The following is a 19,081-nucleotide window of genomic DNA, read 5'->3' as shown; positions in this document are numbered from 1 at the left end:
GTTTGAAGTTTATTTCCAAATCATCATAAAGTATTTAGACTTAATTTTTGAGAAATTATAAGTGTGCAAACAATGAGTTTTCATTAAAAGTTAATTGATCAAATAATATTTCTTAAATTGGGCATTCAGTGACTAATCTATTTGAAGAAATTAACTCTTGCTGAGAAGATTCCACCAAAATGACCTGCCAAGACTATTTCTTTGCAGATTACCTAGAGAAGGCTGATATTTTCCAAAGAAATTATTTAATTTCTGTTTTTAAGATAATTGAGAAGTTGCAATTAGAAGTGGATAAGGAAGCTTGCTTTTTGATGCTTGGCAATTGGAAAAGTAGATTACAGTCCTTTACTTACAAGAGGTGACAGTATGTGATGAGCTGTTTTATTATGGAGGGTGACCTTGCTTCCCTTACAATACTGACCTAGTGTATCCTAATTTCCTTAATTAAACTTTCGTTTTAGAAAACCATTTATGAACCATTTTACAAAAGTAGGCAATTATTTCCACATAATTACCTTTGTGTATCTAAGAATACATTTAGATAAATAAGCACTTGGGTAGCTAATGTTTCTATTTTTATTCATAAAAAAGTTGAAGGGTGCTGCTAACAGAAGCAGCCAACATACATACACAGTTTGTGTAGCAGTCTCTGGGCCCTGCTTTGAGATCTTTCAGATGTTCTTGGAATTACTGGGACACCTAGAAACCTTTGAGAGAGTTTTAGGGTTTCTGTTGCGACTGGGTGAAAACAGCTACAAGAGGCTGTGACTTCTGTCAAGCTCTATCATTTTTTTTTTTTTCATGAAGAGGTGTTTTGACTTTTTGTTCTAGCTGACCTGTAATTAGGGAAGGTTGAGCATGTTTTCAGTAGGCTCTAAGGAGAGATTTATCAAAGCGTTGATCCAGACCACAGGTGACAGGTGCAGCTGCAGTTTTTGCAGCAGGACCCACAGAAGGAGGCCAGAAACTCTGTTGAGGGTGGTGTAGACATGCTCAGTATGCAGCAAGTGATAGTAGGGGGAGAGGCCCCATCTGCTGATCTGACCTACAATCTTGGGAGAGGGGAGAGGGGGGACCTGTTGCATGTCAGGGTCTCGGGTCCGAGATACATTGGGAAGAGACTGCTGAAGCTTGTCTGGACCTCAGACTATTACTCCACACAGTTCTCCAATGATACTGCCAGGGTAGACCAAGAGCATAATAGGAATGACTTCATGGCTCTGTGGATGAGTTGGTGGACCCTGTGGTCTTCAGGTGGTTGCACAAATGATATTTACAACAAGGGTTTGGATTTTATGAGCATGGACCTTCTCTGAGTATCGAAGACTACCATGAAGAGAAGAGATCCTCCTAACTAACTCCCCACAAAAGTATCTTTGCCAACAAGCTGACCAATTATCTCTCCTGGTGAGAAGAACTTTAAACTCGGGATATCGTTGGACAAGAGAGATCCTGAAAACAAAAAAGCAGGGCTGAAGAGGGCCCACTCTGAATGCATGTACACAAATAAGGAAGTGATGAGAAAACAGAATTATGAGGAGTTATTCTCTGACATTTTCTCGGAAATAAGCACAACCGGGTGCCCCTCTGCAGTGCCTATGTACTAATGCACGCAGTATGAGAAATAAACAGGAACAATTGGAGATCTGTGTGCAGTTGCAAGGCTATAATTTCATTAGGATCATGGAGACTTGATGGGATAGCCTGCACAACTGGAGAGATGCAATAGATCAATATAGACTCTTTAGGAAGAACAGCTCGGGGTGGAGAGGAGAAGGAGTTGTTACTTAATTGAGAGCAGTAGAAATGAATTGAGTTTTGCCAAAGGGATGGATGAGGAGCCAACTGAGACCTGATGGGTCAGGGTAGACGGTAGACCAGTGTGGAGTGGCAAGGTGGTGAGTGTCTGCTACACGCTACCTGATCAGGAGGAAGTAGATGGGGTCTTCTGCAAACATCTAGAGGAATCTTCATGTTTACAGGCACTAGTCCTCATGGAAAACTTCATCTACCCTGAAAACTGCTACTAGAACAACATAAACAATACAAGAGATTTCTGGAGAGCATCATGATGAAAGTTCCTGTATGGCAAAATTTTTAAAAATGTTGAGAAGGTGGGTGATAGAAGTTAGCCAGACTGTTCCATGGGAAAAGGAGCATCAACATGACATGTTGACCCATAGTCATGCGGCTGATCACGTACCAATGAGGCACTAAACCTGAGCATTGGATGGGAATTAGTGATGACCTCAGTATGCTTACTGTGCAAGTCTATAGCATGTAAAAACCTCACAGACTGCCACCCTGCAAAGCGTTCCTCACCATGGACTGATGTTCAGTGGTGGGAGGGACTCTCTCACTCCATTATTGCCTTGATCCACAGGAAATCTCTGTTGAGCGCCTACTCAGAACCACAGGTAATAAATGCTCAGTGTCAACCATACTATGCCTTATGTTGGATGTCATACTTACACACAAGGAAGGTCATGGATGTGAAAGCTGAGAGTAGACTTGGCTGCAATGACCATGAGATCGTGGAGTTCAGAATCCTGGGAGGCAGGAGCAGGGCAGTAAGGTCACAACCCTGGACTTCAGGAGAACAGTCTTTGACTTCTTCCCAGAGCTTTTTGGAAGAATCCCATGGGATATGGTCTTGGAGAAAAGAATGCTGCAAGAGACCTGGTTATTATTCAAGGATCACTTCTTCCAGTCTCTGAGTAGGGGTCTGAACTGGGCTATATACTCCATAAGTCTCTGGACTAGAAGACTCTACAGTGCAACTTAGACTTTTGCACATTTTATATTATCTATGTGTGATGACTAACTAGAGCAAACTCTATACCAGAACCACAGACAGTCATAGGAAAGTTGCTACCAAGGGAGTAGAGCTTTTTCTTTCTTTTTTTAAAAAAAAAAAAAAAAAAAAAAAAAAAAGAAAAGAAAAAAGAAAAAGAATTTGATCCACTTTTTCCCCTGTCAATGCTGATGTAGTGTTACTCCAAAGAATTCAATGAAACTTCACTACTTTACTCCTAGAAGGATTTGGGCCCAAGAAATCAAGTGATCTGGAATTTTTAAGTAGTATCTACTACTACAGATATTGTAAAAGAACATTATTCCTTTTCCTCCTCTTGGATGCTCTTTTTTTATTTTCTTCTTGTGTTATATAGATTGAATAAAATCCCAGCTTTGCTGTAGCTAATAATTTGTGTCAATTTTAAGATAGATACAGGAAAAAAGAGTTCTAAGAGTCTAAGACCCCTGTCTATGTCTACCTGCTTCTCTGTTTACCTTTCTCTTCTATATTGCAAATTATACTTAGGACATTCTGGTCTTAGTTTATCAAATATTTTTTCATTAAAGAATTAGGTAACAAATTATTTAGGAATGCTGATATAAATTCTACTGCAAAGTAAGAAGATAACTTGAATGCCAACATCCAGAAAAGATGAGTGCAATCTCATATAGTTAACAAAATAAAAATGACTAAAGACAAAAGAAAAAAATCTAAGATATAGTACTCCTTTTCTGGACTCTTGGAGCAATGTAATATGAATAAGCTTTTTTAATGAAGTATAAACTGATTAAAATGTTCTAATCTATCAAATAATATCAAAGATTTGTTTTCTCTTTATTAAAAGAGGATTATAACTGGCTCCTTTTTTAAAACTAAGAAATTAACTGCGAGCATTGAATTTGTTGTTTCTGGAACTGATTATCACAGTGCATGAATTAATCAGTGAGTAGTACTAGAACTAATTAATATAGCTTTGGATAAAGTTTATGCATCATGTTATGCACTCTATGATTCTAAGATATAACTAATATTTACAAAAATACTATGATGGAGAAGATTCTGCACACATACAAGTCACCATGTCTCAACAGAGTGAGATAAATAGCAGTTGAAAATCTCATTTTCTACTTGTAGAGATTTTGCATAGAATACCTGTGAAAGGTCACTCTCTTGTGATTATGGATATTATTTTTGCCTCATTAACAAAATATATACTGAAAACAATATTTTTCCAAATCCCCGAAGAATATTTCTACTCATAACACATCATATGAGGTAGCTATATTGATTTACTTGCCAGCAGTGCAATGCCTGACACGTCACAAGGTTATATTTTACTTAATAGTTCTAATATGGGCATGATCCTTCCAGCAATATATTCACACCTGAGAGAACACTGAATCATATTTACTTTTCAGATAAATAAATAAAATTCATACTCTGATATTTGTACCAAATTCCTGATATGTATTATCCCTTCAGAGATTTATAGACCATGAATATTTTAAATGTCTGTAAGCATGGGTGATTTGAAGTAACTAAGCATAAGAAATTTTGAAACTGCAACCTCTCAAAGCTATAATGAGGAATCTATCCTCTGGATTAATTTTTATTACTTTGTAAACTGTTTTCTTTCAGAATGAGCCTACTCTGAATGTTTAAATCTCAGACCTGTATTCTCAGGAGTCATGAGCAATATCAGAGAATAACTTTGCAAATCTTTCAAATTGTTTTTGTATCTCATATGAGTTAGTGTTTTTGAAGGTAAACGGCAAACTTCCAGATCTTGGAGGATATCACAAGATCTTAATCGATCTATTATGGTTATTATTTGTATTTGTTCTGTTTTTAAGTGGGATAAGGTAAATTATCTCATGAAGGAAACACTTGTACACTGTGATTGCATCTATACTGTGTTTCTTAATTTCTGCAGGAAAACATGCAGAATGAGAGATTCATGAAATTTAATAATAGATTATAAGTGGCTGTTGTGATTGTTCCTATGGCATTGTTCCTGTGTGACTAGACACTGCTCCTTATAAAGCAATTACAGGGAAAAAGCACTAAAAGTAAAACAAGTCACAAGGTATTTCTCAAATGCTCTGGATTTAGAAGTAATTAAGAAAAATCTGTTCCTACTACATCAAAAAAATTCTTGCTCAGCTAAGAGTAACCCAGCTTTGCTAAGCTAAGGAAGGGGCTAACCTAAAAGTATGCCCTTCTGTAACAATATTTTGAGTTTTTGAGTTCTTAATAAACTTGCTAAAACATTTCCTTACAATTCCAGACCAAAAAAAAAAAAAAAAAAAAAAAAAAAAACACCAAGAAAAACCAACCACTTAACAACCACAGCAGTGTTAGGTTAAAATTTTGATTTTCACTAGAGAAAGAGGGCAGGCTTTGGCATTCACAATTCATCTTTTCAGCTGCTCCTTGCCCTCCTTGTTCTTACCTCCATTTCTATTATAGCTGTGTTACTCTTTTGTTTGTTTGTTTTCTATTTTCATTTATTTAAACTGAATTCTGTTCTTTTTGGCTATTCATTATAATTCATTATAGTTTTTTGTTATCTTAATCTTTCCTTTCCAGATTTCTTTAATGGTCTCTGATAATAATCATCTCAAGTTGTAGAATGGAAGAAAGGAAGAAAGCTGAAGTTAATGGCAGAAAAGGGAGTATCTGACAGCTCTCTACAAGTGTAAAGAACAAAGTTAGCAGCCATAACTACATTCTCACTGTGAAGGATTAGGATTAGGATCTCTTCTTTTATGTAAGAGATCATATTTTTTTATAAGTAAGGGGAGACAGGAAGCCTAACAAATCCTGTGATTTTAAGTGACAATACTATGAATCAGAATATATTATATTCTTTAAAAAAAAAGTAGATAGCAATATTTCCACCCAAATAACTTTCTCTGAAAGCAGATATTGATGCAATAAAATGGTGATACTCTTATCTACTGGGTAAAGTGTGGAGAACCAGAGCTCTGTCCTCAATCCCAGAACAGCAGCAATTTAGGACCAGCAATACAGATGTAGTGGCATAGTCATGTCTAAAAATGCTCAGAAAGTTCAAGAGTAGAGTTTTCTCTCACACTCTGTTTCAAAAATAAGAATGATGCATGGGCAGTATAAAAAAACAGTATAAATCACTTTGAAAATGCATACTATCATCTTTCTTTTTTTCAAGCCACGCACCTGCCCCTGGTGCCCAGCGTTATCTTTAGCTCACTGTAGATGCTTGTGTTCCTGCTGTCAGTAAAGTTTGCTCCTGTATATGAACCTCCCTTTCTTGCAGTGACAAAATATTCTTTTGGTAATATTATCATAAGGAGTGTAAATATCATGTTAAATGATAATCATTTTGATAGTGGAAAGGTTTAAGTATCTTTTTTTTTATGTCTCAAAACAGAAAATAACAAGAGCAACAACTATGAAATGATAGCAAAAAATACTATGGACTGACAGATTTTGGCCATTAACTACTTATAACATCATATTTGCTCTTAATTTTGCATGATGTTTTGCCCAAGCTTTGAATACAATGGTGTATCCATTCACTGTGAACCATAGAGAAAATACTTTTTAAAGTAAATACAAATTTCATATCCTGAGCCAAAAGCAGTTATGAGGGTAAACAACGAAGTGTTGTCAGTCTTTTAGACTAACTTACATTTTAACCTAAGCTTTTTAGAGTGGTTTCTGTATCAATCTCTCTTTTTGTATAGTCAGTTCCACTTTTTATAAATATATAAAGGCACTGGTATGAAAGTATAAACTTAGCAGAAGAAAGATATCTAGTTTCTAAGCTAAACAACTGTTTGTACAACAACTGTTTGTAGCAAAACATTTTTCTAATGCATTACTAAGTGCAAATAAATTTAACTTTTTTATATTGTTCTATTAGTTTAATTCTTAGAGTGATTTTTTCATTTACAGTAGATAAGAAACACATTACTAATAAAATGGGAAAGTGTATTTTAGAGGAGTATTACTGGAACTGGGGTTGTGGAGTCTCCTTCTCTGGAGATATTCAAAGTCCACCCGGATGCAATCCCGTCTAATATGCTGTAGGTGACCCAGCTGAGCAGGAGGGTTAGACTAAATCTCGAGAGGTCCCTTCCAACCTTACTAACTCTATGATTCTATGATTCAATGAAAGGTATTTTGTAGCCTGATTTTGTTGAGTGTTTCTGTCAGACCCATGAAAACCGCTGAAATTTTTACTCTACATTTACTATATCTATAATATTAGAATTATAGTAACTTCTTTCCCTTCTTCTTTATCTATCTTGTTTGTTTAAATCATAAGATATGGGGTATTCTTTGTAGTACGTTACCCTAACAAAATTATGCCAATATAGTGTGGTATCATTCAGAGTCAGATCCTTAATAGAAACCATGCATGACCATGCATTCATCTGTCTTGTTGATTTCAATTGCAAGTTATATATTTCTTTTTTCAGATTGAACAACTGATATTCCAATATGCATATATGTGCCTTTTTATTCCAATATGTGTATATGTGCTTATTTATTTAACATGAGTAAATATCTATCTATATTCCCCACAAATCATTGCTATCTTCTTTATTTTGTAAAATAATTCATGAATGCCACTGATTCTCTCTTTAAGCGCCTTTGGAAGAAAGAGTATCTAAAACATACTTTTATAAGAAGTCGTCATGTTCAGAAGTAAGTTCTGACAGTTCCCTGCTGATTAGTAATAGTTTGACCCCCTCAAAAATTAGGTCAGTAGGCTTGATTCTACTGGAAAATAGTTTATTGTTTTCTGAAGAGTCCTTCCAGCTGGGTTTTTCACTCATGGGCATGTTATAGTTAGCCTATTTGGTTCAATAGTGACTGAAACCATCAAGAAAAGACAAGTGTCCCGGTGAAGAGAATGTTATGTTCTTCAGTTTAATTTCTCTTTTGAAAACTTGGTCATGTCATCTCTCTTCATATGCTGTTTTTAAGATTGTTGAAATTTTAATATTTGTAACTATGTAAGCAAGCAGTTGAAGAGATTGAGGAGGAGAGGAGCAAATGATACAGTGTCGATTTCCCATCTCTCATGAGTAACAGATTAGCCAGACGGGAATTAATACTTAGTGAATTCTGAGTTTCTAAGAGGTATAGAATAGGATTTCTGACACCACATTCCTAGGCAGAAAACACTGCCCCCCTAACGTTTGCCAAACTCTCATCGTGCTGCACAACATAGCACCTCAAAGCACAAAGTACTGCACCTCAGAACCTGAGGCTGAATCTTCATGACCTTCACACAGTACCTGAATGCCTTCTAGTAGCTCAGTGCTCTGCACCTGCCTGCCCTCACAGTGCAGCAAGGCTTTAGGTACCATTTCTCTGCAAATTATAATTCCATGTCAAAGGTACTTACTTCAGAGTCAGTGTTCAGACAGCGTTAAGAATTAGAAACATGAAAGCACAATGAACAGAGCTAACCTCAGATAACACAGTATATCCTCCTTGGTTTCTAAAGCACGATACTACCTCGTGCTTTATCTTTTGACCTAATATTTTCTTCCTATCTCATCTCACAGTGCATGTTGCTCTTTCTACAACCAGTATAAACAGATGCATGATGCTGTCCCTGAGAACAAACCTAACCATTCAAGACAGCACAGAAATTACAATAATGCCCAGGCTCTTTGGTTGCAGTATGGCTCTCTGCCTTTTTCTTTCTTACTATTACTTATTTGTCAAACCTATATTGTATATTTAACATTAGTTCAACAGACCTCCCCTGTGGCAGCCTACCTTCTGTAATTTTACATATTGTTCAGTCATTTGCAGTTTGTAAATAAGAAAATCTTTGTAATCTAATCTGGTGTTCTACTTACGCTCTGAGTAGATATGAATGTCAATTTACAGATACCAATTAATGAACTTGATTAAGTGTATGCTATATTCTTAGCTATATTCTTAGGCTGATGTGATTCTGGGTTTTGGAACTTAGAACTAGTACTTTAATTTTTGATTTTTCTTTCATTTTCTTTCTGGTTTACTCTTTTGTCATCATATTTGGTAAAGATCTCAAGAGAAAATGTGAGTAAAGTTGAATACAGTAGTCTTATTGCGTCTTGAATGTGGCTGGACAGTCACAGCTTTGAGCTATATCAAAAATTCATTTAACTGAAAATTTTGTTTCAAGTATGATGGTTGCCATTGAACTGAAACTAGTGAGAGCCTGCTTTAAACACTACTTTAAGTAGTGATTAGCTATATAGGACATTAACATAAAAAATGCAAGGACAGTGTAAGCTAGACTTTGATATTGTGTGCTAACAATACTTAGTAATATTTATTGTAATCATAGTTGCATTGTTAAATGAGAGGCTGTTTTCTTGTATTAAATTTCTTCATTTGCTTTATGTGTTCATTCATCCAGATCAAAAGTTTCTTAAGACTTTTAGAACTTTTGTGAAAGTATAATGTGTTTAAACTGCTACAAGAGACAGAAGACAAATTTATAATTGTTATTGCTGGCATTTGAGAAAGCTTCATTTCATTGGGAATTCTAAAAGCAAAAAAAAAAAGAGTTTTTTTAAGGAAGTAAATTGTATTTTAAAACTTATTAGAAATGATCAAGTCAATTGTTGATCAAGTCATTTATGTGTAAGAAATCAGAAGCAAAAATGCTAAGTTTGTCCTGATTCAAAAGAATTAGTCAGTAAAAAGGAAAATCTTGAAACAAGTAAAGGGATGAATTCAGTAAAGAAGTAAACCTACAGCCTTTTGTATAATTTAATTTTATTAAAAATGTACGCAGCAAATGCTTTGACATTTTTTTCCAATGTACTAACACAAACCTTTATAAAGGCATTTAAATAAGAACTCCTAACAGCTCATCTTAAATGGATTAAAAACTGAAGTAGTTAAAAGTTAGAAGTCCAAAACCACGGAAATAATAATAAAAAAAAATCCTCTTATTCTTAATCTTTGCATGCTTTGTGTTTTAAGGGAGATTAGGCAGGATGAAGATTAATATTATTTCCTCTCTTTAAAATCAAACAGTCTACAATTTTTTTTGGTTTCTTTTTGGGTACAGATATGTGGCACTAGTCACTGTAGACTAGTAACATTTTAGTGCTGAAACTTGAAACTAGACACTGAAGAAGAATCCTCTTACTAGGAATGTTTTTTGGAGAGGAAGAGGAGCCAAGCAGAGATCCTGATGCCAGTAGTATGGGAGAAGTAAAACAGCGCTGCCTGAACAGAGAGGACTCTTAATAATTCATAGACAGGCAATCTGGCAACACTTTCTAAAAAGTTGTTTCTTATTTCCACCCCATTTCCTCTTTGATTACTTCATTTCCCTTTAAATCTACTGTTTTTGAAATGTTTCACTAGACTACAATATTAGTCATAAGTCATTATAGATTATTTATATTTTAGTCTTGAAACCAGAAAAAAACAACTGTAGAAAACTGCAGAAAGTAAAAAAGGAGACTGTTTTGTGAAAGATTTTAAGGTTTATACAGAGATATTTTCAAGTGATTCAGAAAAAAATATAGTATTTGATAATAAAATTGAAGACCTGGAAAACATGTCACGATGTTCACATTTTAAGAATTATAGTTATTACAGAAGAAACTGAGGGTGAAGGATGCTTAGATTTGTAACTATTCTGATTACCAGAGTAATTGAAGGAAATATTTTATTACAAAAATGGAAAATGACAGGAAAACACGGGTTCATTCATCTGAAATCCAGAGAACAGGACAAACCAGTTACTCCTATTACAAAAAGGCTGACCTTCTTTACAAGAAGGTAGAAAAATTTATTACATAACAGGGAGAGTGTAAAATTAAGTTGAAGATTTTTGCAGCATCTTTATAAACATATGTTTGGACAATAGTGAGAGCAATGGGAATTCAAAGTGATAAAAAAAAATCTCCTGGGGAGAATACCTCCAAAAAAAGGTCTGATATAGCCAAAAGGTGGCCTTTTGGCTACCACATTATCATGTAAATTCAAGGTAAACTGTGAGGAGCAACTTATACTCACAAATGGGAAGCCAATCCACTTACTGAGTGTAGATATTTTCCTGTATGTCTTGCTGGAGTGGTACAGTGATGTAGAAGCTGTTTGGCAAAACTATTGCTTCAGACCATAAAATGAGATCATTTTTTTCCCACTTCTCTTTCAAGCTTTTTTCTCTAAGAAAACAAAACAGGAGATAGGAACTTCCACAGGCTGTTTGAAGGAAAAAATCAGTATAAGTAATGGCTTGTGGCCATAAATATTCCAACATGCTATCTTCATGTCTAAAATGAATGTCCACTTAAAAGCAAGCTCATTGAACATATAACATGCTACTATATTACAGAGATTCAGGAGGCAGATATTATTGCATTATTAAAGCAATTTCATAGCACAAGACAGACGCAAAGAGACAGAATATTTACTGTGAAACAAGCTGTTCCAGTCTGGTGTTATTTTCAAAGCTGATATTCAGAACTGTAAGCTTAGTGTAGAAATACAGTGAATATATCTCTAGTCATGCAATAAAAAACAATTGTAACTTAAAAATCTGTATAACTTTTTGTTTGTTTGCTTTTTTTTGTTTGTTTTGTTGTTGCAGTTCTTTTAATAATAAGATTAAAATTATCATTAGGGAGAAATATTGGCCAGTATTTTATGTGAATGGAGTAGTGACTTGGAACTGTGCAAATCTGTGTTTTATTTACTACTCAAGTGGCCTACTGAGTAACTTTGGACAACAAACATCTTTTTCCTATTTTCTTCATTTGTAAAATGAGAGTAATGAATCTTCCCTTCTTCATGCAGTTCTTAAATATCTTCAGAAAAGTTCATTATTATTTATTACTTAAAATAGAATACTCTAATGGTCTCAACTCTAGTTAGATCAGGTTTTAGATAGACTTGAATTTTAAGCTGTGAATAACTAGAAATATTTCAATATTTTTCCTTTACATCATACACTGAAACCTAGAAACTAAGATGACTGAAGGATATCAAGAGGTCAGCAATGCTTGAAGAAATAGAATTTTGGAGGGCAAGGTTTCTTTTACTTCAGTTCACTTCAAGTCTTTAGTGTCTGTTCATTTAACCTTATAAATTTTACCTAGCTAACTGAGCATTGTTTAACAGATGCCTCCTCTGTTTTTTATGTCAGTGCCAGCAGACATTCACTGCAATGCAACAGAATGAAGCATTTGTGATCACAGGCCTGGCTTAGACCATTTCCTCGTTCTGCTTTTATTTCAGTTCTTCACTAATATAAGCTCTTAACAGATATTAATTTATGCTTGCCTCTTCACAGAAATCCTGCTATCCAAAACTTATTTTTTCTTCCAGACTGGGAGTAATTGCCCTAGCTTTGTCTTTACTTGTTCCGTCTTCTCCTTTCCCAAAGATATGCTGTATAACTCTATGTAAAACCGGAGAGGGGCAAAAAGCAAACATAGGAAGACAGGAGAATTCTGCACTGCTGAGAAGAGCGATAGTCATCAAGTAGCACTACCGTGGCAAACAGTTACTGCGAGATAGAGTTAAGATTCTTCTCATTTATCAGGCAAGGGGTCTTGGGCACACAGAACATACCTAAAACCAGCTTAAGGGGTAGTAAATTTCATTATGGATTGGGTAATCAAAGAAGGGAAAAGCATAAAATTGAAGGAAACTGAAAAAGGGATGTACCAAGTTTACTGACACAGCTGCAGCGTATGTCTATGCTGACAGTAATATTAATAAATATTACTAGAATCCAGATCAGTTGAGTCAACATCCAAAATACAAAATGTAACAAGGTAAAAAAGATAACTTCTTATACCTAAAAAATAAAAATATTAAATGAGAAACTGATTTCAGCTAAAGTCTCAAACTTTATGAGTAGAATCTCATATCTTAGACAATGATAACCCCCTTGTTCACAGCTCATGCAATCATCCTCTCCCCCAACTCCCAATCAGAGCATGCTCTATGGATTTCTATACACTATCCTGAGCAAAACACAAAACCACTCCGTAGATCAACTGAATATATAAATAAATTTTAAGTCCAAGAAACTTCCCCAATATATTTTTTCTCACTCTTTTCTGTGCATCTTGAACTGCATCCCCTACCTACTCATATTTGTTTGAGTTACAAGAGAACATAACACCTAATTTCACTAATATTTCTGCTTGATATCTTTTTATGTAAAATTGGGAGGGGATAATAAGGGGATAATCCCACATTGCAGTGGAGATACGCTACTTCGGATGAAAATTAAATATAGATCGATTCCAGCTCCGACTCACTATCAGAGCTTTTATTTTACTAGCCCCCAGAGCTTTCATGAGTTTTGAAAATCATGAAAAAAATCTTTAAGCAATGGAATTGATCAGAGAATGCATAGAAGGGAAAGAAGGTGGATACAAACCCTCTGAAATGCAAGAATATAAAATATTTTTCTTTTGGACTGGAAAAAAAATGTATAGCTGACTAAATATCCATTATGTGATAATATTTGGGCTTTTTCCCTGACAGAGAGGAAAACATATAAATCAACCTTGTTGTCTGATGAAATGTCAGAATTTCTCATGAAAGGGAAATTTCATGTTTAGAATCATTTGATGATTGGTAGGTCATGTCTTACCCATATTCTACTACTGCTTCTTCAGCAAATAAATAAGAATAGGCCAAGTTCTCCCTTAAAATTACACAGATATTGACAACATCCTGTCATACTGTTTCTAAAAGATATTCAATCATTTGAAGGTTTATTTAGATCAGTTGCCTGGACAGGGGAGGAAAGAGATAAGTAGTAAATTGCCTTTGTTTTTCCTTTGTACCAGCTTCCCTCTAAAAAAGGTAAAGCAAAATGATCTGTGCAATAAGATATCATTTTCATCTCCTGTGACTCAGACATTTTTCTCTAGCACTTTTCTCTTCATTTGACAATAGGAAGCTTCCATAAGTCTTTAGCTAGGAGTGGAAGAGCAGAGAATTGTGTTATCTTTTGATTTTTAGCAAGGGAGTAAAACAAGGTTAATGAAGCCAGATCACCATCTAGTCATCAGATATTGAGCAGAAGACTTATGGACTCATGGGAGACTAAAACGTCTCTCTTCCAATCCTGCATCTAGATGAAGAAGCTGAGAACAAGTAAAAAAATACCAGAAAGAAATGAAGACTACCAGAAAAAAAATGGTTATCTCTGTTATGTTTCTCTGGGAGAGTGTGGAGTGAGAGCCCAGTCTTCCCTCCACCACTGAGCATTTCCTCAATAAATGCAATGCCATGTAACTTGAAATTTTCATGGAGAGAACCCATACAGCATCAGAATTGTCTCACTAAAAGCCCTAATGTAGTTGTCCATTGTCTTCCTTCTAAATGCCTTTGATAGTTGCCAAAGTCTTGTATTTAAACCGCTCTTTTAATACAGAAACACAAATCTGCCTGTTCTGGCAGCTGCTTGTGGGTTTCCAACTTGGAGTTGCAGTTGGAAATGCAGTTTCACTGTATTACTCTTGGCTTTTTTTTTTTCTTTTGGATTACATTTCTGCTTAGAATCTAACATATATGTCAAAGCAGGCTATTAAATCCAACAATTATTAAAAATCAAAATGATCCATCCCACCCAAGCATGTCTTATGAAAATCAATAAGTAATCCACCTGTATATGCAAAAAAAAAAAAAAAAAAAAAAAAAAAAAAAAAAGTCACAGGTAGACTAATAGTTGTATTTGACTTCTACAATATATTTACCTCATTCATCATTGCTTAGGCAAAATGTCCACTCCTTTCAATCAGAAATTATCATCCTTATCAGCCCTATGAAACCCTGTTGTCCTATAAATCTAATAAGATTTCTTTTGCATCAAAGAATATAAATTCCATGACTGGTAGGAATGTTTGAGCCTGTAAAAGCTGTGAACCATATTTCTCTTAAATTATGCTGGTTACACTAGTATTCTCGGAGTGCTCGTGTTACCTCTCTCTCTCTACTTCTCTGCCTACTTGTAGTATCTTGTTACTTTTTTGCCACCATTTTATTGAAAATGACAGACATGCTTGAAGCAAAGAATTTATATTTTAATTTTGCGGGGAGTAGCTGGTGTGTGTGTGGGGGGTGGGATTCCTCCTTTTATAAGAAATCAGCAGGACTATTATATTTTTCCCCTTTGTTTACTACCAAATTTAAGATAGTCATGAAACCACAAACGAACAACCAAATTTTATTAGAGCCGTACTCCAATAGCAGTTATGAACAGAATTTCTGCTGTGTGCGATTAGTCATTTCACATCCTTCTCCTTTGTGTGAAGAAAATCATGTCATAAATTATATCTTGAAGATGAAAACTTGAGAGAATAGCTTGTGTGGGAAGTATGCATGGCATACTAAACAGTTTCATGAACCTGATGCTAAAGCCAGATTGCTGGCAACTCTCTCATAGTTGTCAATGAATCAGCCTTGGCTGTTTTCTCGCTTATTGTAATACCTTTGTCTTTTAAAATCCAATCACCCAATTTGCAGGTGAGTATATCCTAACAGTTTATAGTATAAAATATAAGTAGCACAAATATTAACTTTACAAAACAAGTGCAGCTCAACTCCAATCTTTCCAAAGCACAGCTAGGACAGAGGACAAGGATCAAGGTCTGATTTTCAGAAATGTGGAGGGCATACTATTTCACTTAGTGTCAGGGGAATCTGTTGGTGTTTATTACATGAGAAAGTCAAGCTCATTATGGCCTATCTATTGCACATGCAGACAATCAGAACTGTTCACGTTGCAGCTTTGGGTACTGTATTCTGCATCATGAGGAGAAAGTCATTTGAAGCATCAAACTCCATTACTTACACTGAGCAATTCTTTACTTCTTTAGTGCTACCATGTGAACTGTAACTTTGTTTAATGTAAATTTGGAAATATGATCTTTATAATTACAAATGGTTTACTTTATACTGAAGAGGTGAGTTTTCTACTGACAGTCAAGATTTGCAAGCCAAGATGATATGGTTGATGTGATGTATAACTTCTGGAAACCCTCTGGAAACCCCTGGGTTGTCAGGGTGGCCCTGACTGTTGCTGGGAAACAGAGACAGAGTTATCTAGAATCACATCAGACCCCAGGGAACAGAAGTTTCTGCTGATGCTTACTGTTGAATAAGAGGAATTGACTGCATGTGCTAGGCCATCATCATATTAGAGAAATACTTTTTTTAGGTAGTTAATATGTGATTAAGAATACATTATCTTTCTGTTATTTGTAGAATAAGACAAGGACAGTGAATATATTTAGGAAGAACAGTTGCCATGACACAACCAGAATGGGGAATATTTATTTGGATAATTGAACGTGCATAAGGATGGAAAAAGGAAAAAAGTAATGGCTCCTTCTAGAGCATTGCCATTATGATAAAGGCTCTATGGGATCCTGTGTATCAGGAATACCTCTCTGAACTATGAGGCACCACAGAGCAAGGAGCTAATCAGGAGGCAATTTAGGCTGACACTGGAAACAGTAGCTTGGGTAACAGTCTATTTTCCAATGGCAAAGCTGCAGTCATTGTAGTATATTCCTAAAAATGAGCTATGGCTCACAGTACAACCAGGACAAAGTAAATGAAAAGCAATAGAGGAAATTGGATAGGTAGTTACTCTCAATCATAAGGATACTTGGAATCAGAACTATTTCCAAGACACTCAGGATGGCAGTATACAACTGAAGGAATGAGCAGATAAATCTTGGGAGGCTGGGATCTTAAAGCCAAGTTACATAGCATTATTGTATTATTAAATAGATAAATATTTTCTATCAAACAGATACTGGTTAAAAAAAAGACTAAGTATTATTTGTATTAAATCCCAGGAGAACTTCCCTCCCAGAATTCTACTGCAGTTTTTATCTTATAGTGCTCTGAAAAAAAGTGGATTTTATTCTTATTTTTAAACACTTCTTGGAATTACATGAACTAAAATATGTTTAGAGCTTTAAAAATAACAGAAATGTTTCCCAGACTATTTAACTTCTAAAATAATGGGACTTTGAGAGCTAGGGATTACAGTAATTGAATGTTATTTAACATAAGTACTTTTAAGTGTTGATATCTTACTTTTGCCCGAGTTTATTTAGATGGATAACACCTATTCTGGACTCATATTTTATCTTTAAAATACTTCTACTAAAAAAAAGACAAACCTTTTTTTTTTAAAAAAAAAAAAAAAAAAAAAAGGGAAGTATCTATGCCACCTCTCTCATCTATTTCCCATGTGAGGCACAATTCTTATTGTTAGCAAACTCAGCGCTTTATTCGAATTGAAAAACTGAAGATGAACAAATACTGGGGAAAAAATAGGATTCAATAAAAAGTTTAAGTGAAAAAGTAGACAAAAACTTATGACATGGACAACAAATAGATGATATCATCTATTTAAGTCATTTTAACTACAGTACATGAAGAAATGGTGCTATGCAGTTTAAACAAATGTAGAATCCCATGATCTGTTAAAGGATATAGTATAGTGTACCTGAATCATTCTTAAACACCAATAATTAAAGTGAAGTATTGAATAGCTCTCTTTTAATAGACAAGAACCAAGAGGAGCTCAAAGTAGAAGATGAAAATGAAGACCCACAGAACCGATTTTAAGAAAGGAAAACATACATGGAAGGAAAGTTAGTTGTGTTTTTCAGAGGAGGGTATGTGGCAGTACAAATCTAATAGCAGGCTATCTCCATTAAAATTTTCATGCTTCACTTTGGTTACAGTACTTATCTCTTGTGTAAAACTGGAACAATGGATAAAAATTTTCAGTATTCTTTTATCTATTCAAACTGTCCATCTTTGAAATGGAAACTACATTTCATCCTTATAGTTTCATTTGAAGATTCTAGAATGGTGCTTCTGCCCTAGTACAACAACAGTAACAGAAAGTAAAAAAATTATTATTTCCTTAGCATGCCCCCAAAAAGAAAATCAGTGGCAACAATGAGTTTCCTATTTCTAGCATGAAAAAGTTTCCCTAAGTAGTCTTTCTTCATTTATGAAGAGAACTTTGAAAATAAGAATGTCTATTCATATAGGTTTCTCATCAATAGAACAAAACAAATGTAGCCTGTTTGGTGACGTATTGTTAGTTAAATTCATGCTAGTAGAACTCATGCTCAGTAGATAATACATTAGCTGAGTAAATCAGCTACATCAGGTAAGCATACATAGATAGCAACAACCCCAAAAAAACTGGGAAACTTCATTTATACCTTAGTCTTTCCCCAGCTCTGCACCCTATAAACACGCCACAAATTTATAAATGACTTTCAAATCATAGTGGAAGCAATCATGGGAAAGAGAGGTTAATTTCATAAAATGATACTCTTCATAGTCTACCATAGTCTTTTCATTCATAGAGAGTAAGGCAACTTTAGTACATCTCCTGTCCACACACCTAGACTGTTTTTTTTATTTGTTTGTTTGTTTTTTTTTTTAAAAAAAAGAAAGAAAAAAAAAGTTTTTAACTTAACTACACATGCAACCTAAGTTTTTTTTAAGATTCAGTGTGATACTTCAGGTCACAGCCAAACACTGGCTTTATTCTTCTGATGGCATGCCAATTTGGTGTGTTTGCTACAGTGTGGTCTATACAGTACAGTATGGTGTCAAAGTGGAGGCAAGTTTAGTGCTGAATGAGGGTTTTATTCAAAGACTCAATTAGGAAAAAATGTTGACAGGTTTACTGGTGGTATATGATTGTCAAACAGCACTTAATGATCTAGATCATCTGTAAATCATAAACCTATGCACCATTATAATCGATAGCAATATTCATTCTATATTAGAGATACAAACATTATCTCTTTTATCGCCTCATGCTCTCTAGTGTTAAATTCCAATCAGCTAACACTCATCTGTGCAACAATCTCAATTAAATATTAGCTGTCCTTGGCCTGTAGGTAGCTGCAGGACTGGCAGCCTGTCAGAAATGAAGTTTCTTTTTGTAATATTTCATAGAATCATAGAATCATAGAATCAGTGAGGTTGGAAGGAACCTCTGGATGTCATCTAGTCCAACCTCCCCACTCAGCAGGGTCACCTACAGCGTGGTAGACAGGGTTGCATCCAGGCGGGCCTTGAAGATCTCCACAGAAGGAGATTCCACAACCTCTCTGGACAACCTGTTCCAGTGCTCTGTCACTCTCACAGGGAAGAAATTCCCATTCATGTTCAGGCAGAACTGCCTGTGCTTCAATTTCTGCCCATTGCCTCTTGTCCTGTCACACGGGACAACTGAAAAGAGTTTGTCTCTGT

The sequence above is a fragment of the Rhea pennata genome, chromosome Z (assembly GCF_028389875.1).
Source record: "Rhea pennata isolate bPtePen1 chromosome Z, bPtePen1.pri, whole genome shotgun sequence".
In the NCBI taxonomy this organism is placed as follows: Eukaryota; Metazoa; Chordata; class Aves; order Rheiformes; family Rheidae; genus Rhea; species Rhea pennata.
Note: the sequence above shows the minus strand (reverse complement) of the source record.